This window comes from Dermacentor albipictus, chromosome 5 (assembly GCF_038994185.2).
Source record: "Dermacentor albipictus isolate Rhodes 1998 colony chromosome 5, USDA_Dalb.pri_finalv2, whole genome shotgun sequence".
In the NCBI taxonomy this organism is placed as follows: Eukaryota; Metazoa; Arthropoda; class Arachnida; order Ixodida; family Ixodidae; genus Dermacentor; species Dermacentor albipictus.
In genome coordinates this window covers 34,143,627-34,169,343 of record NC_091825.1, presented here as the reverse complement: position 1 = coordinate 34,169,343, position 25,717 = coordinate 34,143,627, and the positions used below count along the sequence as shown (strand labels likewise).

General features: G+C 49.2%; 1 protein-coding gene and 1 long non-coding RNA gene across 2 annotated transcripts in view; one reads left to right on the top strand and one right to left on the bottom strand.

Moving 5' to 3' along the window:
- Window positions 1-25,717, top strand: part of LOC135908085 (uncharacterized) — a 62,928-nt gene that overhangs the window by 2,257 nt on the left and 34,954 nt on the right. The window lies entirely within an intron of this gene.
- Window positions 1-25,717, bottom strand: part of LOC135908084 (juvenile hormone acid O-methyltransferase-like) — a 178,468-nt gene that overhangs the window by 145,219 nt on the left and 7,532 nt on the right. The window lies entirely within an intron of this gene.

The following is a 25,717-nucleotide window of genomic DNA, read 5'->3' as shown; positions in this document are numbered from 1 at the left end:
TCAAACAGAATTACAACTAGTAAGTTGGAAGGACGTACTTGAGGGATATAATGCAGAAAGAGCCTACAATATCTTCATTGAAAAATTCTTAGTTATCTATAAGAAACACTTCACCGTCCAGCAATATAAACCCAAGTCGTGCCGAAAACCATGGATAACAAGAGAGCTATTAAAGAAAATAAGAAAACGCGAAAAGTTGTACGCCAGATTCATTAAAACTCGTGAAATTGCTGATCTTAAAGAATTTAAAGTTTTCAGGAACAGTCTAAACAAGGAAATAAGGAAAACCAGAGATAACTATTATCTACAATCCTTTTTATTGTGTGATGGAAACTCAGAAAAACTGTGGAGGAACCTTGATAATATATTGGAGCGGAAACAACGCGCAGAACCTATTGAAAAAATTAGCCTAGAAGGTCGTTTAGTCTCCGAAACAGACATGGTGAATGCGTTTAACGAATACTTCCTGAACAGAGAAACACAAGCGCATACGCACCCAAAAACCACTCTCTCCCTACCTGGAAACCCACACACAATCTTTTTCCATCCAACTAATGTCGACGAGGTCTGCTCTGTATTTATGGCGATGAAAAACTCTATAAAAGCTGTGATTCAGACGACCTGCAGATAAAGCCCATAAAATATGTCATACATGATATAACCCCCATTCTAGTTCATATCTATAATATCTCTATTGCTGAAGGCATCTTTCCATCAAAAATGAAAGTTGCTAAAGTCATTCCAATATATAAGAAGGCTGACAGGCTCAATATTCAAAATTATCGCCCCATATCAATTTTACCGCACTTTTCTAAGGGACTTGAAAAAATAATATTTATCCAGTTAACATCCTTCTGTGAAGAATATCGCGTTGTCACGAAAGCTCAGTATGGCTTTCAAAAAAACAAATCAACACAGTTAGCACTACTACACCAGAAAGACCATATACTGCAAAATTTTGAAAGGAAGCAACTGACAATAGGTATATTTGTAGACTTTACTCAGGCATTCGATCATATTAATCATAACCTATTATTAACAAAGCTTGATACGTATGGTATCAGGGGCCTCCCACTGCAGCTAATTAAGTCATATTTAGAAAAAAGACGGCAATATGTGCACATAAATAACTTTAAATCGTTTTCTGGAGAAATAAAAACAGGAGTCCCACAAGGAAGCATTCTTGGACCGCTACTTTTTAACTTATACATAAACGATATTGTTCTGATCTATCCCAAGGCAAAATTTATCATATATGCAGACGACACTAGTGTGTTCATTTCATCGGCATCTTATACTAGTTTAATAAACAGCGCAAACGAGTTTCTCCAGAACATATCCTCATGGTCTATAGAAAATTATCTAAAATTAAATTCAAATAAGACAAAAGCCGTAATCTTTTATGCGAAAGACACAAAGATTCCACAAAGACACACTTTAGAGATGAACAAAGGGAGCATAGAAATAGTAAATGAAATTAAAGTATTAGGTACATACTTCTCTAGTACGCTAAACTGGGATCGACAAGTAGACTCTGTAGTACAAAAGCTTAGCCGTATCACAGGAATGCTAAACAAGAACAGATATCGTCTACCAACATCCGTAAAAATATTAATTTATCACTCACTATTTGCATCACACATTAATTACACACACCTTGTGTGGGGCACAACAACTGAAACTAACCTCAGGAAAATACACTTACTACAGAAAAAGATCGTACGTATAATTGCAAATGTGCCATATCACAGTCACAGTGAACACCTTTTTAAACAATACAACATACCTACAATCTACTCTCTATACAACCGCTCTCTCCTTCGTACATGGCACTCAAACTTAAACTCTGAAAACAGCGTATTTAATGAAATTGCTTGTCTGCAAAGAAATACAGCTACCTATATTACCCGACGCGGAGAATATTGGTCTATACCCCCTTCAAGAACTAACTACGGTTTGCAAATGACGAAAAATAAATTACCCAGACTGCTTAATACATTACATGACGCTGGTATTGACATCATTAACATAACACGGTCAGAACTGTCATTACTTATCAGAACCTTCTCCAAAATAATGAACCAAGCGTAATTCCTTTCTCACCTATATTCACATGTGTGCCTTGTTAATGTTTGTAATGACATAATTTTTGCTCGTCCTTTTCTTTCACATAATAATTCCAATAATAATCGACCATCGATTCTTTTCACCTTTAATTATGCATCGTCAAGTGTACGCGATTTTAACTTTTATTTATGTATTGCCAAGTGTATGTAATGTGGTGGTGCCTACTATCTGCATTGCTTTTATTTGTCCTTATCCCATTTCTTTGTTCTTTGTTTGTTTGTTCCGTCATAGAAAAGTCTCTTGATTGATGATTGTAAGTATTATTTATATGTAATGTTCTTTGCGTACGGTTGATTGCGCTACTCACTGCCACCATGTAACACGGGGGCTAAGGGCACCTCAAGCTGCCTCATTGCAGCTTTTATCTTAGCCCTCGTCATTGTATTTTAGCAATGGAAACAAATAAAGAAAAGAAAAAGAAAAGCAGCAGCAATCGCTCTCGCACTTCGCGACGCTGAGAGCAAGGGAAAGTCCGCCCGTGTCCTTACTGACTCACAAGCGGCGTGTCGTTTATACTTAAATGGAACATTCCCTACATAAGCCATTCGAATCCTGGGTCGCACGCTAGAATGGACCCACGGTATCATCTGGCACCCCGGGCACCAAGGTCTGCGGGGCAACGAAGAGGCGGACTGCGCAGCTCGAGGTCTCACTAGCCGAGCGGCAGACCACACCGTTCTTCAGCCCTCGACAGACCGACGAGCGACCCACGAGTTATTACCGACAGGTCAACAAATACTACAGGACCAACGGCTCGGAAGAACGCAATATGCTCCCCCACACAAAGCTCTCAATAAACTCCAGGCAAGGGACTGGCGCCGCCTGCAAACTAACACATACCCACACTTGTCTCATCTACACGCAATCTACCCAGACAGTTATACGTCCCGAACGTGTCCCTGGTGTAGCAACCACACAGCGACACTCGCGCACATAACACACGAATGCACCGACCGTCCGGGCGACGCAATTTTGCCACGAGTCACAACACACACACTCACTACGTGGTCTTGGGAGGCGAGACTCTCCGAACTGGACCTGGGAAGCCAATTGGCGACCCTCGACCAGGCCCGGCGAGCCGCGATCGCCAGTGGAGCCCTGTCAGAGGGAACGACCCAGGAATAACCCGCGCAACGGTTTCTGCAATAATAAAGTTTCTCCTCCTCCTCCTCAGCAACAACAGGCAGCGATTTCGTGGCACGGGCAGCCAGTTGGACCCGGCTCACATGCGCCACGCGCACGAGGTGTCACGCGAGGAGAAAGAGGAAGACGGTTCGAGGCCAATTTTGAGAACGCGACTGCCGGGGATTTCTTATGGACAGACCCATTACAAGAGAGGAAGTTTACGCGGCAACTAGAGCGACAACCAAAAACACAGCCGTGGGCGCCGCAAGATGAGAAACTCCTTAATACGCAACCTCAACGACGAGGCGATAGATCAGTTCACAGCATACCTCAACACACTGTGGGCAGAGGGCACGATACCGAAGGAATGGAAGCACGCTGTCGTGGTGATGATACCTAAAGCCGGCAAAAAGCTTCAGATTGAAAACCTGAGGCCCATCTCCCTCACCTCGTACCTCCGTCAGCTCTACGAAAGAATAGTCACCAGAAGAATCCAACACCACCTGGAGGACAAGGAGCTATACCCGCACAGCATGTTTGGCTTCCGGGCGAACCTGTCAACAGAGGACGTCCTGCTACAGATAAAAGAAGAAATCATAAACACGTCACCCAAAGCAGGCGAAAACGCTATCAAAAGGGCCTTCGACAACGTTAGCCACGAAGCCATCATGGAAGGACTGAACAAAGCCAACTGCGGCAAGAGAATCCATGACTACGTGAGGGCCTTCCTGACCAAACGCACGGCAACGGTGGGATTGGGGGATCTGCAATGTGACGTCTATACCACCCCACGCAAAGGCACGCCGCAGGGCTCCCTGATCTCACCAATACTCTTCAACATCGCAATGATCCGACAGGCTCGAAGAATCAGCAAGATTGATGGCATCCAGCATGCAATATATGCTGACAACATCACCGTCTGGGTCTATCGAGGCTCCCTGGGACAGAAGCAAGAAAAACTGCAGGAAGCGGCCGAGTGCGTGGAACAATACGTCAGAGGCCTTGCTTGCTCCACCGAAAAATCATAAATCCTGAGAGTGGGAAGAACCCCCACCAAGGAGGAACAAATAGTAAAACTAGAGGGACAAAGCAAACCTGAAAAGAGCATGATACAATGCAGCCACACAATCAGCTTACTCAAAAAATCGACAAAACAAGTAAGCCGAATGATAACGAGGGTATCCCAAAGAAGAAGCGGAATGAGAGAAGAAGACACAATCAAGCTGGTCAGAAGCCTAGTGGTCAGCAGAGTCACGTACTCGCTCCCGTACCACAACATGACCAAGCACGAAAAAGAACAGACGGAAACGCTACTAAGGAAAGCGTATAAGACGGCGCTACATCCGCCTAGAAACATGCCCAACGATACACTGTTACAGATGAGCCTAAGCAACTTCTTCGAAGAACTCGCGGAAGCGCAGCTCTTTGCACAGATCGCCAGGCTCCAGCAGACGGCCACCGGCCGCAAGCCCCTAAAAAGAATAGGGCATAACAAAGACGGAATAGAGGATCGGGCAGCTAGCATCCCAGACAGCTTTCGCCAGACACTGGAGATTAGCCCCCTACCGAGAAACATGTACCCGAATCTCCACGCCGCCAGAAGGCAGGCACGAGAAGATTTCGTGGAACGAAACCTAGCCGCACTAGAAAACACAGTGCACACAGACGCGGCCGTATACCCATGGAACCGCAACACTAGAATGTTTGGAGTCGCGGCAGCAGTGGTAAATTACACGGGAGAACCAATTAGCTGCGCGACCCTGAGAAACTGCATGGTAACGGAGGGGGAGGAAGTCGTCGTAGCTCTAGCGGCTGCTGAAGGTTACCACAGGAACAAATCTCTGATAATTCTAATGGACTGCAAAGCAACATGCAGGCAGAGTTAGTAAGGAAGCACTGAGAATCCTCCTCAATACAGAGCCTCCTAACAAAAACATAAAACATAGGATCTTCTGGATACCGGCATACACCGGGATAGAGGGCAACTCGAGGCTGGACCGCCTAGTTCGCGAACTCACGCATCGAGCAGGCTAGTCGGAAACCCTAGAGGCCCCCTTAACGGTGGAGCCGACGTATGCAGAAATACTTAACCGCTACAAAGGAAGGAGACCTAAATACCCCCCACCCCACACATCACTCACACAACATGAGGCAGTAAGCTGGCGAAGACTGCAATCAGGTACGTTCTTCAACCTGCACACATTACACAATATGTTCCCTACCCAGTACAGGGATACATGTCCGTGGTGCGGGACAACTCCCACGTTATACCACATCTCGTGGGAATGCAAGCGTAATTTCGCATTCCATAAAGTAAATAACCCAAGTGCGGAGCAATGGGAGGGTCTGCTCACCAGCAGCGAGCTCGCAGCCCAACGGGCAATTGTGCAGCACACCTGCGAGGCAGCAAGACTCAGCGGTGCCCTCGAATAGGGGCGCCGACCTTGTGAAGCAGCCAGGACTCAAGACATGAAGACACCGGCCCACCGTCAATCTCTCTGAGATCTAGAGAAATAAAGTTTTTCCATTCCATTTCCATTCACGACCGCAATGACATTTACTTGGGGGCACAAGTTCGCCCTTAATAAATATCGTTGTTTTATTAACATCGTTAGAATATCACCAGGGAGGTTGTGCACTACTACTGCACCAGGGAGGCCAATTCTTGTTCTGGTGAGGAGGCACCTTTGTTCAAGCTTAGTGGTCATAGTGATTTGGTTGCACCTGGATTAGTATAGCCCCACTTCCTCTCGGCATCTTTCGCTGGTGTCAGGCGTCACTCCAAGCCTGCAGATGTAGTGCATCTCACTAAAGGTTGCCAAAGTTGCGCCACCAAAGCTCCGAGACCCTCCAGGCAATGACAATGCTAAAGCACCGGCAACCCCTGACGATATTGAATAACGAATAGTTGCAATTGTTGCACGCACTGCCATTTGTCATGCTACATTTTCAGTAGCTAATTGCTTTTTGTTCTGACATATTTAATGATTGATCAATTCCTTCAGAGCATTAAAGAAGGGGAAAAAACAGAAATTATTGCGCGAATTGTTTTCCACTTTAAGCAGCTGCAAATTGATGCCGATAAAATGGCAAAATGTCCCAGTACTCGGATATCTGTGACCGGAAGACCTCTGATATGGCACCCCTCATTACCCATAGTGTTTTATTAAAACTTGAAAATCCATTAAGCAATTAAATACCACTGGAAAGGCAGCGAACAACGCTGCGAAGTTTTTGGTAGGCCGCTTCTTGCCCCCCGTAAGATGTCCGCCGCCGGCTTCACCCGTGCTCAAAGGCAGGTATAGGCGGCTTACACTCCAGCAGTTTTTCTTAAACCTCCTTGGCTTTACCCGCATCCATAGAAGACTACATCCAGCACACAGAATCGATATAAAAATAACTGCGAAACAGAAGAAAGGCTGCGGGCATTTCGAGCGATCGTTCTGCTCTGATGTGTTTCTACAGCGGAGCTGTTTAGGATAAATTGTGGCGCTTTGTGTGCATTGGCAAAAAAAGGTGGCGGCCACTACAGAGCTGCATGAGTTAAAGCATAAAGGAAAAGTGCGTCGCCGGGTATGCTTCAGCTGCGTTTAATCAGCAGAAACCTCAAAACGTATTATGGTAAACAATATCGTAATAAAACGAAATCGGTAGATCCTACGCCCTGTGGTAATCAATGTTATGCGAATAAGTATGCGGGGAGCCTACTAATTTAACGGAGCGACAATGAGAGCACCAATGCATAGGCGGCTGTTTCATCACCTACATGACACGGATTTCATGGAATTCGGCTTTTCATTTATATTCCGCTTACAATCTTCTGTTGCTATGCCAATTTTTGTACATACCAAGACCTAGGCGGCTGTTTCATGACCTACATGACATACATGTCTTGTCATTCATGCCAGGACCTATAATTTACATTCTTCATACGCTTGTCATACTGTGCCATTTCGGTCCATACCAGGTTAACGAAGCGACCATGAGAGCTGCAAGACGTAGGCGCCTCTTTCATGACCTATATGACACACATGTTATAGTAATTCATGTCGTGACCCATTATCTATGCTCGTCACACACTACTGTCATACTATGCCAATTTTGGTACATACCAAGCTAACGGGACGACCATGAGAGCACCAAGACGTAGGTGGTTAGAAAGATACTGTCAAAGTGGCAAATGTTCGCCAAGAAATGCTTTGGATTTAGAATGTAAAACCGGCAAAAGACATTGTTTAGTATGAATTGCGGTTTGACGTCACTGGCTCTATAGGAAAACCACGTAACCTTATCTCAGTTTCCTGCAACCAGCACGTACAATGGGTAGGCAGCGTTTGGTGAGGACTGAGAAAGAACAGTGCGCCTACGAAGAACACAGTCGAGAACAAAAGCGGGAATGTATGCGGCAACGGCAGGCGGCACGTAATAGGGACGAAGATTGAGTACGCAAATGCCAAGCGTACACACCTTTGGTTGGATCACCCCTCCCGAGTCCACCCCCATCGTAATTCTGGGCGATTTCAACATAGACGTGTCTCGGCCAGACGGGGAGTGCTTCGTGGCGTTATTCTTGGAAAGGTTTGGCACTCAATGTTATAGAAACATCATTGTGCCCACGACATGTCATCGATTGTATATATAGACCTGACATTGGCCAAGAACCCTTGCAGTGTTGCCACAGAGCCATTGGCCGCATGCCGTAGTAATCATAAAGTGATAGTTACCTTGGTTACCACATAATAAATCCAAATAAGCAAGCAACAGACGATTAAATATCTAAAAAAAGCATCGAGTATGCAATTTAATAAAAAGAAAAAAATGAAAAAAAACGAAATTTATTGTGGTATGTGGGTTTTACTTTCAATCAACACATTGATTATCAACATATTTATCCCCATATATACAACTCAAAAGTGAAAAATGGGCGAGTTGGTATGGAAGCATGGCTAAGTTCAGAGTGCGAACAACTCGGACGAAAGCTAAGGCACAAGAAAAGACAGGACACGGAGCTCTATGTACAGCACCGCTGGTCACCGCCTTCACATAATGGAATGGCTCTAAATTTTTCCGTAGCTCCGGATTGTCGCCCCGTTTCTTGTTGCTTTCCCCACTACTGGGACCCTTTTGCTTATGGACCGTTTTGGCGGTTCATAATCACTACTGCTGCCTATTGGCAAGGTTCATCGGCATCTATACACACTCCTGCTGCCGCGTCCAGCCCGAGTTCTTCTGCGACTTCGCGAGTGCGAGTGTCCCCGCGGCACTCGCCGTGTCGGCGCGGAGCACCCAAGCAGCTCTCCGTTGTGTCAAGGGAGCGGAACGTTACTGATGAAACCGCCATCCAAGCCAGGAACGTCTCCTTCGCGGGCACGAATGCAACGTGCAAAGGCGAGTTGAAAGTACCCTGGGGATTGATAAGACCAGCATGGAGCACAACAGCCCTGCTGTCACGGCGCACACCTCGGCCAAGAGAACGACGGAAGATACTGGCCATCCATCGGATGAAAATCTAGATCCAGCAGTGCCAAAAGACGTCGCTCATCATGAGGCATGCCCGCACGACTGACACATACGTCTTCAGTGTCAAGTCTAGGCAGCGGTCTTTCGTGCCTAATCACGCTTCAAGGCCCTAATTCCCCACCTGAACGTGTCCTGTATTACGGCTGCGTACAGCGCCCGCGTCCGTTAAGCTCTCCGTTGTGCAATGCTAATCTTGCTTCAAAGAGGGACACAAGAAGTCATCGTGCCGCTACCCACCCAAGGAAGACAGCATGGAGCCTGAGCCATCAGCATCGTTTGGATGCGGCCTATACCAAACAAGTGATCATGACATCATTTGCACGACTTGCCTTACGAAGTTGAAGGCCACTAAAAAAGCTTGACAACGCCGTTCTTGACAGCCAGCAAGCACCTCTTAAACGGCGCCTCACTAGGCCTCATGGCAAATTTTGGTTATACGCTAGAAATTGCTATGTGTCCTCTAGGGAGCGTTCTTCCATAAAAATTTTTCAACTCGGCTCATCATTAGCCGAGATAGAAACATTTCAGTGCCATGTAGAAACCCTTGATTTCAGGAGGCGAGCTCCACTGCCAAGCTAGAGACTCTATCCACTCTCCCCGTCTAGACAGCGCAAGCGCAATTCCTTCCCTGCGTTCTCCCATACTGGGCATGCGGGGTCGCGTGACGCATACGTCACGGGCCGAGCCTTTGATTATATTTTTCTCGTCGCGCTTTTTTCGTGGCGCTGCGCACTATCGCTGACGGTGTCGCACGAGAGCTGTTCTGATTGTCTGGTTTCACTCAGCGCACGATTGCGCGCGCTGTGCCCAAGGACATATGACTAGCGGTATAATTCAGTGCTACACAAATATTGAGGCAGAACAAGCGGATCGCAAAGCATGATCACGGCGCTAGAACACGGTAGAAATTGGCATAGTTTTGGTACCTGCGCACGTGACTGCATGGCCGTGGGATCAAGTAGACGAAGGGGAAGTGCATCGTTTTTGCTTCGATACGAAGTAAAACAAAAAAGACAGACATTCCCTTTGTGTGTTTGATTATGTCTCTAAACTTCAATTCGTCAGTTCAAGCAACAGATCACACAAATGATCACACAAATGACAGATGATGCTTTGAATAATTTTCGAAATCACATGTCGCCATGAGTGACGTCACACTAGGGTCACGAGTGTGAAGCGCAAGGACACGAATACGTTACCGTGCAGCTTGGAGCATGGGCGCCGCGAGGGAAAGGAAAAACGGCGTTCGGATTGAAATTGCAGACCTTTCCACGGCACGCTGCAATGTGATTCCTTGCAAACACGATCGTTTGCGCGTATTGTATGCTCTGCGTCTTTCAGCTCAAAATGACCAGACCTGTTGAGGGGCCTTTAAAGTCCATCGATGAAAGAAGTCTTTGTGCACAAGCCAACGCGATTCGGCTCCTTAAACGAGTCACTTCACGGAAGGCTGGCATGAGAGAGGAGAGCCTTATTAGCCTTGTCCAATCCTTCGTAATCAGCCACGTAGCGTACGTTGCAGCCTACCACAGATGGCTGCAACACGAACATAACAAAATCAACGTGCTCATCAGAAGAGCGTACAAGACGGCGCTGGGCCTGTTCGAGTCCACGAGCACGACCCGCTTGGTACAACTCGGGATACACAATACGCTTGAAGAAATAGCCGAAGCGCAACGCACCTCTCTACTGGAGCGCCTGTCCATAACCAAAGCCGGGAGGAAGATACTGGACGATCTGGGAATAGGATGCTCGAACGAGGTGGAGATGAAGCTCCCCGTCCCCGAAGAGGTCCGACGCCAGACCGGAGTCGACCCCATGCCGAAGAACATGAATCCCGAGTTCAACAAGGGAAGAACAGCGGCGAGGGCCAAGACTCTCATCGACCAGCATGCCAATGACGAGCACGCGCTGTACGTGGACGTGGCCAAATACCAACGGAACGCCTTCGCAGCGGTCGTCATACATGCGTCAACCGGCGCGACGAGGACGGCAGCGAGCGTGAGAAGCGCCGGAGTGGAACAAGCGGAGGAGGTGGCCCTCGTCCGGGCCATCGCTGATGCAGACTGCCACATGGTGCTGAGTGAGTCGAGACAGACGGTGCGAAACTTCGCCAAAGGCCAAATCTACAGGGAGGCTGAGCGCGCACTACGAGCGGTCAAACTACAAGACAGAAAAGTAAGACTCAGGTGATTCCCGGCGCACGCGGGTGACGCGTCGGAACGCAATGAGAACCTCAATGAGCGGGCACACGCAGCGGCGCGAGCGCTAGCCAACCGCGCCCCGGCGACAGACCGTCCGACGTGGTTCGGAACCAAAGACCACATGATGGATTACAATGAAATCTCGAAGGCCTACCGCCTGGCTCGCAGGACTCTCCCACCCCCACAACCGAGGCTGAGTCGAGCGGAGGCGGTACTACTGAGACAGCTCCAGACCGGATCGCTACCGAGCCCGAGACTGATGCATCTCATGTTCCCCGAGACATCCGACAGATAAGTGCAGTCTGCCGGAGGGAGACGGCCGATTAGACGTACATCTTGTGGGATTGCGTTAAAAATCCAGAAGAAGCAAAATCAAGAACGCTCCCACCGCGGTTCGAGGAAGCCGCGAAGAGCTACGGCCGAGACGAACAGCTCTGAGCCGTCCAGCAGGTCCTCGGGGCGCTCGAAAGGCAGGGACCCAGCGAGCCGGCAACGGCGAGCGGAGACCCGCGCCGCGTAACGGCGACTTCGAATATGACTTAGGCCCTCGTAGGGGTGCGCGGGCACCCAACTGCAGGCACAAATATAATTGGCTCTAGTCCAATGTGCACAAGCGTTACACGGTTCTGGCCTCGCTGGAAGAGGACGCTAGCCATGTGACAGGAAATACAGCGACAAGTGTTGCTGCGACACTTACATTCTAGCGCAGCTGTTGGGTCGCCTATTTTACGACCACAACGAACATTACAATCAATAGACACACCACTTCACTTGGCGATCGAAGAGTTCGAGATCGTCGCTCGCCTAGACACCCTTGAAAAGGAAATCCAGCGGCTCGAGGAACGCCGTACAGTGCTCCAGCGTCGACATGACGGACCACGGTCGTCGCATTGCCTGTCCACGTCCAATCCTGCTCATATGGCTATTCCGGCATCTATGTCGAAACCTCTGTCACCCCAAGAACGTTTCCTTTTGTTGCGCAACATCTCCAGCTTCTCGCCTCGGTTCAACTGGCCAGCCTTAAGCTGTCATTGGTGCTACGTCTTCAAGTGCACCAGAAGGCATTTTACCGTGGAAGTGCCACAGCATCGCTGGCAAAGTCGGAGAGGAGCGCCACCATCTCAGATATGGGAAGGTGCGAGTATGGGCTCTACTGCTTCAAGTATCCAGCGGCCTGCCGCCCATTTCAGGATTTGTGGCGTACACATCACCTATAATGAGTGCTACGCCCGGTGTCCCTCCAGGAAAAACTGCAGGTTATGTAAGATCCACTTTTCATCAGAGGCGTGTTGATCTTTCACGGTGGTGCACTTTATGGCAAGAAGTCGTGGTCCTATCGGTTGTCTTCAACGCATGGACGTTATCATTGTTTAGTAATATTTCCACCCCCACAGCGGTCGTGCAGATAGGTTGTGTGTCGGCTGGTTGGTGGACCTGCGACAGAAACATCCTGGTGGCCGCTTTATGGTAGCAGGAGAATTTGACACGCGCCCACCACATGACTTTACACCATTTCCAATGTGCGCGGTACGTGTATGATGAACACGTTTACGCATGTGTAATTCACGCTGCTTAATAATGTGTCAGTGCCTACTAGTCGGCGTGACTACCATCGCGAGCCGCCACACTCTCCGGACATATCTTGGTTGTTAGGAAGGACAATCGTCCGTCTAGTGGTCATGGGAACCTGACTGCTGGGGTGGGTAGCGACCACGGGCCCTACAACTTAAATCTATTCCAATATGTTTTATTCCAATCTCCTGCGTCAAATTTACGTAACCGCCGACGCAAGCATTGGGCGGTGACTCACAGGGTTGTCTGAATAGACCAATGAAACGCTCTCCTCATATATAGGAGGTAACTTTTGTTTGCTTTAAAAACAAATAACATAGTCTACAATGAGCGGCTATTTGGCTGACAAGATTCGAGGAGCACGCTCAATGGAGAGGGATTGAATGGGGACGAGCCAGTGCACTAAAAATTGATAACCGCATGAAGAGGTGGTGCCAGCGTCTGTGATTGGTCCGTTTTCCCATACTTAGCTTGAGGTTGCTGATTGAAAATCGCGCCGGCATGCAACGAAAGGTTAAGAATGACGCCTAAACGGATCTTCAGCAAAGACGAGTTGGCCGAGCGAGGTCGTAAACGTGCCGAAAGTGCTCGATAGCGTCACACGGTCACGCAAAGAGCTTTGTCGTACGCAAATAAAAACATGTTCTCCAGCTGGTGTAAGTAGCCAGTGCCCGAGCGAAAAACGGGAGCCATCTTTTATTCTTATCGGAACAGGGCAGCCTACGGCTATTCAGAAAAAAAACCTCAGTTTTGTTCGGCATATTAATGTATCTTTAATCCGTACACGTCACTTTTAAGAGCTTCTGACGTCGCGTGACAGGCAGGTGAAGTGGGTGCAGCCCGAAAACATTTGACCAATAGCCGATGGCTATTGGCTAATGGCGTCGGATCAGAAATATTTTTTTTTCTTTTGTTCGGTCCAATCATGCATAATCAGCGTGTAAGAGTCATATCAGTGGGGGAGCTATTGCGGTTTTCGTGACGTCGCGTGACAGACAGGCGAAGTGGGGGTGGTTCAAAAATGATTTTGACCAGACGCGGAGGGCTGATTGGAGAATTGGAATAAAAAGATCGGAATTGCTTTACGTTATAGCGCCCCACCATCCGATTAACGTCGGCTTATCTTCGGGCGCAACAGGCCGCCCCCGCCAACTGGATCGAGTGGTTGATTGGGACCGGTACAGAGTGGCATCGAAAGCACTGTATCCAGCTCTATGCCCATTGTCTCCCGTACATTGCCTCCCATCGCATTGTCTCAGTGCGGCACTAGTTTAAGCAACGCGTACGTCGTGAGTTGATGAATCGCGAACCCTTCCATATTTGCAAATTCTGCGTCTCTGGGCGTCGCGCCGCCACGCATAACTTGCATCAGAACGTGACCTTGCATCAAATGCTCTTCGATTAGTTGCCCAACGCCTTACTCCAGTATCTTGGCACCATGAACACCACTTAGAACGTGGCCGCTGAATGGCCTGGTGCTCTTCTTTCGGTCCTTTGTTCCCTAATGCCAATATTTCGAGTACCTTCCGGGTAATGAAATGCGGTCGGCTTCCTCTAGAGCCCGCAGCCTGCACCCTGTTAGCATTTGGCCAGACACCAGCAGTATTCACTGAAACTGTCGCCCACACCTTTCTTCCTGGTTTGGACAGAGCACCACCTCCTTTTGTTATTCAATATGACCGTGCCGCGGGTTGAGGCAGGCCGCCTACGCCCGCCGACATCGGCGGTACACAAGCTGCCTTCACTATGGTCGAATTTTAACGACAAGAGACTTGTCGAAGCCATGTAAGGCACCAGGACTGGGTGACATGCCGTATGAAATTTAGCAAAACACGGAAGGATAGGTTCTCGATGTGCTGCTAGGGGTCATAGCGAAGCTAGAGTACAGGGGCCATTCCTGATTCATGGCGGCATGTACAAATGGCCCCTTTTCCAAAACCCACAATGCCTCCAGACAATATCTCTCATATGCGCCCAATAGATCTGGCCTCCACTTTAGGCAAGCTGATGGACCATATGCTCGGTACTCGTATTACATGGTGGCTCGAGCGATGCTGCTGGCATCACCCTGGCGAAATCGGGTTGCGTCCTCATCTGCTCACGTTTGAGTGCCTTACGTACCTTTCTTCAATGATTCTCGTCGGAGGCCACTGCCGAAAAATTTTGCACCATTCTCCTAATCGACATTCAGGGAGCATTTGACCATGCGAGTCACGAAGCAATTGTTGGAATTCTCCATTGGCTTCAGTTCCCAAGCAAGTGTCTGCAGATTCGTAGAAGCCTTCCTGCACGCTTGTACCTGCTCCATTGGCCCGGTTGGCCAAGCAGCAGGTCAGTTCGTCACACATCGGGATGTCAGACCCGTTGAAGCTAAGCAACTGCTTAGTCGATCAGCAGCAGCAGTTCACGCAAATGTACATTCTTTGAGAAAATCAATCGGAGTATAACGAACACAAGAAGTCCAAACCTTGATCTCGCTCTCTAAATGTCTTGACAATGTTTACCCTCTCTGTGGACACGTCATGCTAATATATTTAAACCAGGCAGTCATACACGTCTCCTAAATTGCACTGACAGACCATTTAGACTGCGTGCAACTGATTTGTCCAGTTTTCTCCGAAGATAACTTATCAAATTTTACTTTGTGTTGAGTTCTTGTCGCTCTTCCCAGAGTGTGCAAAAACTCGATAGGTCGGTCGAGAGCTTTAAGAATGTCCTTTTTATTATGTGCCGTCTTTGTTTTTCTACGTTCTTCTTCGCACTGAGGCCTCAAAAACATTAAAATACACTTTATTGCGTGCGTACGAGAAGGCTACTACGCATGGGTATTCGTCCTCAATGGAGAGGTCGAACGCGGCGCCGGTTGCTTCTTGTGCCGGCACCTATAATGAAAAGCTGATTAGAAGGTGTACGAATGATAGTGACACGTGTATTTATATTTATCGGGCGACCAGGTTTCACCGCCTAACAAATCCAGATGTCACGTGGTGGTGACGTTAAGAACACAGTAGCAACACTGTGATAGACAAAACTAACTTTTATTGGGCGAACCTGTGCCCACAAAACAGGCTACACTTATAGCACAACGATAGCGGCGAACACGGTCGGCGATCGTCGAAAATCTGATCAGTGGTTCAAGCGCGTCGGCTTTTATACACAATCGTCGAATGTTCCAGACTAATCGTTGGGACCCGCGTGCCTTCCATAAAGTTCTACATCATTCGCGTCAGGCGAATAAATCAGATAACACAAGGTTCGGCAACAACAGACTGCGGATAGAAGCATCGATAACTTTCCAGAAACTTCGGATACATGCAAGCGCGTCCCGCGCAGTGCGATAAGATTTGTTAGGCGGTGAAACCTGGTCGCCCGATAAATATAAATACACGTGTCAATTATTGACACGTGTATTTATATTTACGGAAGGCACGCTTTATGGAAGGCAACTTTATGGAAGGCACGCGGGTCCCAACGATTAGTGTGGAACATTCGACGATTGTGTATAAAAGCCGACGCGCTTGAACTGCTGATCAGATTTTCGACGATCGCCGACCGTGTTCGCCGCTATCGTTGTGCTATAAGTGTAGCCTGTTTTGTGGGCACAGGTTCGCCCAATAAAAGTTAGTTTTGTCTATCACAGTGTTGTTACTGTGTTCTTAACGTCACCACCACGTGACATCTGGTGGAGGTGCTTTTGGTCCATGTACCGGACGCCCCCGCCAAGCCGTGATCCAAGCCCGGAACGCAAAGACAACACCAATGCAGTCCCGGACCTTCGAGCAAGCCGCCGTCTTCAACAACTGCCCCCGGAGCACGGACTTTTGCCTGAGACGACCAGAAAGATTGCCACCAAGTCCACCCCAATGGCAACCCCGGCATCGCCCATCGTGCTACAGCAGCCCAGGGAGCCTCCGACATTCCGTGGTTCAACTTTCGAGGACCCGGAAGGCTGGCTTGAGACGTACGAGAGCGTCGCTACGTTTAACAACTGGAACAGCGACGACAAACTGCGATATGTCTTCTTCGCATTGGAAGACGCGGCCAGGACGTGGTTCGAGAACCGAAAAGCCACCCTAACGACCTGGGAACTTTTCCGAAGCGGCTTCCTGCAGACATTCGCAAGCGTCGTACGCCGAGAACGAGCCCAAGCGCTATTGGAAACCCGGGTGCAGCTACCTAATGAAACGACCGCGATCTACACGGAAGAAATGAGCCGTCTCTTCCGCCACGCCGACCCTGAAATGCCCGAGGAGAAGAAAGTCCGCCTGCTGATGCGTGATGTGAAGGAGGAACTTTTTGCCGGAATGGTACGAAGCCCACCGAAGACCGTCCACGAGTTTCTTCACGAGACCACCAGCATCGAGAAGACACTCGAGATGCAAAACCGGCAATTCGACCGCCGCACGACCTCGACAAACTACGCCGGAGTTCAGTCACTGGCCGCCTATCCGAGCCTATAGTTCAGTCACTGGCCGCCTATAGTTCAGTCACTGGCCGCCTATAGTTCAGAGCCTATAGTTCAGTCACTGGCCGCCTATAGACTATCCGAGCTGTCGTGCGGGAGGAGCTACAAAAGCTGTTCCCATCATCACAGCCTCAAATGGCTTCGATTGCCGACGCCGTGCGTGAGGAACTCCAACAACAACTTGGAGTAGCCCCTGAATGGCCGCAGCGTGAGCCGCAAGCGATGACCTACGCCGCCGTCGCACGCCGTCAAGGACCCCCTCCGCGACCGCGCCAGGGCCCTGTCACGCCACAGTTTCGTCGTCCGCCGCCGCCGCCGCCAGCACGACCACCCGTCGCCCAGCGCACCTACGCGAGGAAGACGGACATCTGGCGTGCTCCTGACCACCGCCTGCTCTTATACCACTGCGGAGAAGCGGGTCACGTCTACCGACGATGTCCGTACCGGGAGATGGGACTGCGAGGTTTCGCCGTCAACGCGCCGCGTCCACAGCTTGGCGAGCGCCCACGTGACATCGCCGATTACCTCGCCGCTACTCAGTGGAGCCCTCGACGGCCGTCCCGTTCGCCATCACCAGGCCGCTACCTGTCGCCGCAGCGCCGACCATACACTGGCCCAGCCCGGGGCCGGTCAGCGAGCCCATATCCGGAAAACTAAAAGCAGCAACCGATGGAGGTGCGGTTGCTGTTCGTCGAACTGACGAAGATCCTCCGCCGCCGACGAAGACGACGACGAAATGATCTCGACGACATAACAACGACTCGCCGCCGTCCCGATGAAGTCAGGAAGGCAAGACTACACCGACGAACGACGACTTGACGACGCGACGTTCCAACTTCAGTTCAACACGAAGCAGCCGTGATCCGACGCCACGACCTAACTGCAACGCCAGACAAAGAACCACCGACCTCGACGTGCTTCTCGACGGCCACGCAGTCACTGCCTTAGTCGACACAGGGGCTGATTACTCCGTCATGAGTGGACACATCGCCGCCCAGTTGAAGAAAGTTAAGACTACGTGGGAAGGCCCTCAAATTCGAACCGCTGGAGGACACCTCATCACGCCGTCTGGAGTCTGCACGGCAAGAATTACCATTCATGACCGGACTTACCCTTCCACCTTCGTTATCCTCCAACAGTGTTCACGAGACGTCATTCTCGGCATGGACTTCCTGAACCAACACGGCGCAATCATCGACCTGAAGTCGAAGTCAATAACGCTGTCGGAAGATCAAGCGATACCGCCGGAGAGCCCTCGTAGTCACCACGCCTTGAGGGTGCTCGAAGATCAAGTGAGCATCCCGCCTCGCTCCAGCATTGTCATTTCGGTCGGCCCCGAAACACCCGTTGACGTAGAAGGCGTCATCGAAGGCGACCAACGTCTACTGCTCGACCGTGAATTTTGCGTCGCAAGAGGGATCGCTCGAATGCACGGAGGAAACACGAAGGTGTTGACAAACTTCAGCCAGGAGTTCAAGCACATCAACAAGGGCACGACGATCGCATACATCGAGGAATTTCAGGAAACCAGCGATGCGTTTGTCCTCTCGGATTCTGTTGCATGTACCCCGACGACCGTAGTTCCCGAGCCAGACGTCGACATAAATCCAAGTCTCCCCGTGATTAAGAAGCAACAGCTCAGAAGTCTGCTTCGACGATACAAAGACTGCTTTTCGACGTCATCGAGGATTCGACAAACCCCAGTCGCAAAGCATCGCATAATAACCGAAGAGTACGCTCGACCACTCCGCCAGAGCCCTTACCGAGTTTCGACGCGAGAACGCGAAGCTATGAGACACCAAGTCGACGAAATGCTGCGCGACGAAATCATCCAGCCGTGGAAAAGCCCGTGGGCGTCTCCAGTTGTTTTAGTGAAGAAAAAGGACGGAACCCTACGTTTCTGCGTCGATTATCGTCGATTGAACAAAATCACGAAGAAAGACGTATACCCCCTCCCACGGATAGACGACGCATTGGATCGGCTCTGCAATGCTAAATACTTCTCATCGATGGACCTCAAGTCTGGCTACTCTCAAATAGAGGTCGACGAAAGGGATCGCGAAAAGACCGCCTTCATCACACCAGATGGCCTCTACGAGTTCAAGGTTATGCCATTCGGACTGTGTTCGGCGCCTGCAACGTTCCAGCGCGTCATGGACACAGTATTAGCAGGACTGAAGTGGCAGACCTGTCTCGTTTACTTGGATGACGTCGTCGTCTTCGCCGGGAATTTCGACGATCACCGCAAGCGGCTTGCGACAGTACTAGAAGCCATCAAGTCGTCAGGGCTTACTCTAAAGCCGGAAAAATGCCGCTTCGCTTACGATGAGCTTCTGTTCCTAGGCCACGTAATCAGCAAATCTGGTGTCCGTCCAGACCCGCAAAAGACAGCTGCAATCGCACAGTTCCCGCAACCCATCAACGAGAAGGCAGTGCGTAGGTTCCTTGGTATGTGTGCCTACTATAGGCGCTTTGTCAAGGACTTTTCACGCATCGCGGAGCCGCTAACACATCTAACGAAATGTGATGTCGAGTTCAAGTGGGAAACACCGCAGGCCGACGCATTTGAAGAACTCAAACGACGCATGCAGTCGCCGCCTGTACTTGCGCACTTCGACGAGTACGCCGATACAGAAATCCATACTGACGCCAGTAGCCTAGGCCTCGGTGCCGTTCTAGTCCAGAGGAGAAACGGAATCGAACAGGTGATAGCTTACGCTAGCCGGTCGCTGTCAAAAGCGGAAGGCAACTATTCTACGACCGAAAAGGAATGCCTCGCCATCGTTTGGGCTACAGCTAAATTGCGCCCTTATCTTTATGGCAGGCCATTCAAAGTCGTCAGTGACCATCACGCGTTGTGTTGGCTAGCGAATATAAAGGATCCTTCAGGACGACTCGCGCGGTGGAGCCTCAGACTACAAGAATACGACATCACTGTCACCTACAAGTCCGGACGAAAACACTCCGATGCCGATTGCCTATCACGCGCCCCCATTGACCCGCCGCCGCAAGACGACGAGAATGACGACGCCTTCCTCGGAATGATAAGCGCGGAAGACTTCGCTGCACAGCAACGGGCAGACGCGGAGCTAAAAGGCCTCGTCGAATATTTGGAAGGACACACCGACGTTGTCCCCAGGGCATTTAAGCGCGGATTATCTTCCTTCACGCTTCAAAACAATCTACTCGTGAAGAAGAACTTCTCCCCAGTCCGCGCCAACTACCTTCTTGTTGTCCCGTCAGGACTTCGTCCAGAAGTATTGCACGCCCTACATGACGATCCGACCGCTGGACACCTAGGATTTTCCCGGACACTATCAAGGATACAAGAAAAGTATTATTGGCCGCACCTGACCACCGACGTCGCCCGTTATGTCAGAACATGCCGAGACTGTCAGCGACGCAAGACACCGCCGACAAGGCCAGCCGGATTACTACAGCCAATCGAGCCTCCTTGCCGACCATTCCAGCAGATCGGGATGGACTTGTTGGGACCCTTTCCGACGTCAACAACCGGAAATAAGTGGATCGTCGTGGCGACGGACTACCTCACCCGCTTCGCTGAAACTAAAGCACTGCCGAAAGGTAGCGCAGCCGAAGTGGCGAAATTCTTTGTCGAAAACATCCTGCTGCGACATGGTGCCCCAGAAGTCCTCATCACCGACAGAGGAACGGCCTTTACAGCGGAGCTCACCCAAGCCATTCTGAACTACAGTCAGACAAGGCACAGGAGGACAACGGCCTACCACCCGCAGACGAATGGTCTTACGGAGCGGCTGAATAAGACCTTCGCCGACATGCTAGCGATGTACGTGGACGTCGAACACAAGACGTGGGATGCCGTCCAGCCGTACGCAACATTCGCTTACAACAAGGCGGTGCGAGAAACAACACAGATCACGACGTTTAAGCTGGTTTACGGCAGGAATCCGTCCACGACGCTCGACGCCATGCTGCCCCACGTCACTGACGAGGAAAATCTCGACGTCGCTAGCTATCTCCAGCGCGTCGAAGAAGCCCGAAAGCTCGCCCGCCTGCGGATCAAGAACCAGCAGAGGACCGACAGCCGACACTACAACCTCCGACGACGCTTTGTCGAGTACCTGCCCGGTGACCGTGTTTGGGTTTGGACCCCTATACGCCGACGAGGACTGAGCGAGAAGCTTTTGCGTCGCTATTTTGGACCGTACAAGATCATCCGACGTATTGGTACACTGGACTACGAGGTCGTGCCAGACGGCATTTCGCTGTCACAGCGGCGCCGCTCACGACCTGAAATTGTCCACGTTGTGCGGCTCAAGCCGTACCACAAGCGCTGACGAACTTTGGGACTTCCCGTAACTGACCTTTGGACTTTATTTCTTTTCGTTGTTTTGTTACTTATGTTTAATAAGTGTCCCTTTGTGTTTCGCTCTCTTTGTAGCATCGGGACGATGCTTTTTAAGAGGGGGGTATTGACACGTGTATTTATATTTATCGGGCGACCAGGTTTCACCGCCTAACAAATCTTGTCGCACAGCGCGGGACGCGCTTGCATGTGTCCGAAGTTTCTGGAAAGTTATCGATGCTTCTATCCGCAGTCTGTTGTTGCCGAACCTTGTGTTATCTGATTTATTCGCCTGACGCGAATGATGTAGAACTTTATGGAAGGCACGCGGGTCCCAACGATTAGTCTGGACATTCGACGATTGTGTATAAAAGCCGACGCGCTTGAACCGCTGATCAGATTTTCGACGACCGCCGACCGTGTTCGCCGCTATCGTTGTGCTATAAGTGTAGCCTGTTTTGTGGGCACAGGCTTGCCCAATAAAAGTTAGTTTTGTCTATCACAGTGTTGCTACTGTGTTCTTAACGTCACCACCACGTGACAATAGCGAGTACACGCCTTTTTCTAGTAAGGGGCATTGAAGTGTTTTTAGCAAACAATGAAATAATGCACTGTAATCGACGAGTGGTCTTCTTTTCCTTTCCGAGTCCGACGACCTCTGATAGGGGCGGCCGAACAGTTCTATTCTGTCTCACTGCTGTTTCGGCTGCTTCAATAACCGCGATGATCAGTGTAAATGGAGTAGGCCGGGCACTTATCTTTCTCAGGAAGGAAGGCAGGCGTGGGCGCAAGCCGTGGGCGTAACACCGTACTTAGCGGCACTATCTGTCCATCTAATAAGCATCGCTTTGGGTAAAATGGTCTAAAATAATTTTTATTAGTAAATTGAATTCACCTTTTCTATCTATAGCAAAAGGAGTTTGTTTTTGGAAAACAAAGTGAGAAAATTTGCGATTTTGTAGCATCGTGTACCTATAGCACAGAATCTAATTTCTTATATATAATAATATTGGAGACGTCTTCAATGTGCACTGCACATTATATAAAGAATGATGACAACGATAATGATTCAAAGGATAATTTTACTTTGGCATTAGAGTAAATTTATTTCTCACCCACAAGCGTTGACCTACCTGCAAATACAAGCCCTTTATTAACATTGTTATCACAGCCAGAAGCTGAAGAACTCCGGGAACGGCTTTGCAATTGTTCACTCGTATATTCGGTATAACCAGTGCATGGGTATTCACGTTTAACAAATATGCCCTCCCAGTTTTCTGCTTTCAAACTTTTTAGACATGTGTATACATAGCAAAGTAAAAATTATACGACGTGATGAAAGAACTGAACTCTGAGAGGTCTCGACGTCCTTCTTGACTTCTTGCACATTCTAGGTGCAAAGGCGAAAATAAATAAGAAAGGCTTATAATATTTATTTAATGGGATTTGGTAATAATGTCGAGCCGTTGCGTGATGAGCGCGATCTCATTTCACTATCAAACTCTGCGCACTGACTGAATGAGGCGCGAAAACCAGTGCCATATACGAGGAAGTGGTGGAATGGGACAGCTTCCCAGTATAACGCCGCAGCAAAGTGCAAAAAAAATCATACCTTGCCGAAAGTAACGATAGATAATAAAATAACGGCGAAAATTGATCTAGAATGAGCAGGCCTAACATAGAGCATGTTGATTCGTGTTTTTACGAGGAGCGTATCACTCGAAAAATTCTCATCGAATCTGGACGAATGCCAAAATTATTGTATTGGACCGCGTACTTGTTTATCGGGTGATCGCGTTGCATGTTCTAGCAAATCTTTCGCTCAAGCGCAGGACACTCCTGCATGAATGGGAAGTTTCTCGAATGTAACCCATGGTTATATCCGCTTTCTTTTGTCACCGGATCTGGCTTAGTCGGAGTGCATGCATGTGCGACGCTAATTGTGTGGTACTTTCTTGAAGACACGCGGGTACGAGCGATTGTTCTGGAACGTTAGGTGATTCACGTATAAAAGCCGACGCGCTTGAGCCGCTGATCAGACTTTAGATGATCGCTGACTGTGTTCGCCTCTATCGTTGTTCTTTGAATGTAGCCGGTTTTTGAGGTCATAGCATAGATAAAGAAATTATACAAGAGCGGACACTCCCATAGAGCCCAGCGGCCGTATTGACTGCAGCGTACCAAGCCACCGGCGTCAATACCTGAACTACACTTCCGGTTTCAGTTTCGGGCGCGCGCGTTTTGAACGCTAGCTGGAACGCGTTGCGCCGGCTGCGCTGATCAACGCGTTTTTTTTTCTTTTTGCTTGAACAGTTTAACCGCGCGCACTTTTCGTGAAAAATCGTTTTAACCTAAGTAAAAATGACCACGAAAAATCTTTACTAGCCTCCATCGAACTTGTTCAACGTGCCATTTTATAAAGTATAGGCAAAACGCCTATACTTTATACGCTCAAGCATTCCCTTTTCTCGGGAATTATTTCCTGCAATTTAAGAGCACAAATGCTCTAGCGACGGTGCGTTTTCAAAACAACTTGGCCTCAGCCGACACGATAGTACGCTATAAACACAGAGGTTGCCACAACACGGGTTCTCAGCCAGATGATGCTAGACGCTCGCAGAATGCCTTGTATTCGTCTCAAGAGAAATATGTGGGTGCAAAGCCTGTTTTCAGTGGTTCAGAAGAGATAGATTTTGAGTTGTTGGTTTTTTGAGCTCCTCGGCGTTATATTTTGCGCTTTCCACCGGTGAAAGCAACACACTGCAGTCTTATAACTCTTGGCAATCGCTCGTCAGGCCTTCGTGAAGCGTGAGCTCTGAAAAAAGGTACATGTTGCGGGGCCATAGAAAGCGTAACAAACTTGTTTCACTAAAGTTCAGTACACTCCGAGTTAAGTGTCCCCACGCCCGGCTTGCTTTTTTGCTAACTGCGTCACAACCCCAGGCGTGGCGATCGTTCCTCGAAAGTATGCCACAACGTAACGAAATTAATTACAATAATTTCGGGGGTCAGAGGATGCGTCACGAACTTGTGCTAGTGAGATTCAGTACACGCGAGAATACTTCACATGGCCTAGCTGCTTTTCGCTAACTGCTTCACAAAGCCGGGCGGGGCAAGCGTGCAAAAAACTACCGAAAAAAGAAAAAAAATAGTGTTGGGGCTCATAGAAAGCGCCACAAACACCTCCCAGCACTTGTGATTAACTCAAGTTAACTACGCAAAGACTGCCGAGCTGTTTTTCGCTAACTGAGGCTCAACTGTCGGTTCCGTGCCGTGAAAGCCAAAATTGCGTGAAATGCGTTCCAGACTGTCAAACAAAATTTCTTACCGTGCCGTATTCCAATAGTGCAGAGGTGCCATGTCGAAGTGCAGAAGGAACGCAAAAATACGTCGGGAGTCCACATGCTACATCCAAAAGAACCGGGTCATCGAACAGGCGAACTTCACAAGCGTAGCCTTCCCCGCTCGCTTCGGTGGCGTGTCTGGCTCATCACATATGCATCTGCCGCGTATTGCGTGCCGTTAGCTTGTTGCTAGGTGATGCAAGAAACATAAGTCCCAAGGTATATGCTCATATATACGCAACACATTTTAGTTTTAGCAGAAAAGAATTAAAAAAATAAAACGTTGTCTGTAAGTTTATTTCACTTTTTTTATGCTCGCATGAACTAACGAATGGGAATAACACTAGGCGTGACGTGCTTCCTGTTGCCAGTTCTGGTCGAAAATCCCGTCTTGTCAAATTTTTTCCTCTGTGGTTTTGCTGCTTCCTTCACCGCCACTACTACGTGATATCTGGTGGAGGTGCTTTGCGTTCATGCACTGGATGGCCCCAACAGACCATGGTCTAAGCCAGAACTCCGAAGACAGCACCAACATCGCCAAGGACCAGCGAGGTAGCCGCAGTAGCAAGGATTTCCCCCCGAGCACTGATACGACGAGGGAGATCGTGGCCAAGTCAACAACCTCATTGGCAGCCCCAGCGTGGCCCATCGCGCTTCAACAACCCAGAGAGACACCTACCTTTCGTGGAGCTTCGTGGGCCGAACTGGAAACCTGGCTCGAGGCTTTCGAAAAAATCACAGCCTTCAACAACTGGACCTCTGTGGATAAACTACGCCACGTGTATTCTCAGTGGAAGAGAGAGAGAATCAACTTTTGTACTGAGCCCTTAGCGACGGTTGGTGCGCGCTGGCACGAGATGGGGCGGAACCTTCTTCTCAGGTCCCATATATGTCCAGCTGCCACTGAACCAGGAATCCACCTTTACAATGGAGGACTTGTAGTAACTTCTTAATACCTTCACGAACGCCGTCTGGAAAGCAAAAGAAGTTCGAGTGCAGCTACGTTATGAGAACATTGCCATCTTTACGTAAG